At 40.9% G+C, this 820-nt stretch overlaps 1 non-coding gene across 1 annotated transcript; it reads left to right on the top strand.

The window, feature by feature from the left end:
- The first annotated feature begins 201 nt into the window (after nt 1–201).
- Nucleotides 202–307, top strand: LOC141694851 (small nucleolar RNA R71). Its single transcript, XR_012564133.1, has one exon. It is a non-coding gene; the product is annotated as a small nucleolar RNA R71 (small nucleolar RNA).
- The last annotated feature ends 513 nt before the right edge of the window (nt 308–820 follow it).

Below are 820 nucleotides of genomic sequence, written 5' to 3'. Positions count from 1 at the left end.
CTTTAAGAATTCCTTCAACCTTGATCTGTGGCAATCTCTGGGTTGGATACTGATATTTATTAGCATCCATCAGTTCAATTAGATCATAAGCTTCATCGTAGCTCTTAGCCCATAAGGCTCCACCTGATGTTGTATCGAGCATGGGTCTGGACTGTGCTCCCAAACCATTATAAAAAAAAATTGATGATCATCCAATCAAGCATTCCATGATGAGGACACTTCCTAAGAATATCCTTGTAGTGCTCCAAGCTTCATATAAAGATTCTCCGGATTGCTGCGCAAATTGAGTAAGAGCATTCCTGATTGCAGCTGTCTTTGCCATAGGGAAGAATTTAGTGAGAAACTTTTGAGCAAGATCTTCCCAAGTAGTAATCGAACCAGCTGGTAGATAGTGTAACCAGCTCTTAGCCTTGTCCCTCAGAGAGAATGGGAATAGTCTCAGCTTCACATCATCTTCAGAAATACCGTTATACTTGAAGGTGTCGCAGATCTCAATGAAATCCCTAATGTGCATATTGGGAACTTCCGTTGGAGAACCCCCAAACTGGATTGAATTCTGCACCCATTAAATTATGCAAGGCTTGATCTCAAAGGTATTAGCTGTGATAGCTGGCCTGACAATGCTAGATTGAATGTCATTGATCGTGGGTTGAGAAAAATCCATCAAGGTTTTCGTTCGTGCTGCTGGATCTCCCATTGTAATGAGTACCTGAAACACAAACAAATAAACCATGAAAGTAAAAGAATCCGGGTCAGTGAACTTTAATGACCATTGATGACAAGCAAATAAACTAAAAATTAACACCGAGTCTCCGACAGC

This window comes from Apium graveolens, chromosome 10 (assembly GCF_009905375.1).
Source record: "Apium graveolens cultivar Ventura chromosome 10, ASM990537v1, whole genome shotgun sequence".
Classification (NCBI taxonomy): Eukaryota; Viridiplantae; Streptophyta; class Magnoliopsida; order Apiales; family Apiaceae; genus Apium; species Apium graveolens.
This window is presented reverse-complemented; position numbering and strand designations above follow the sequence as displayed.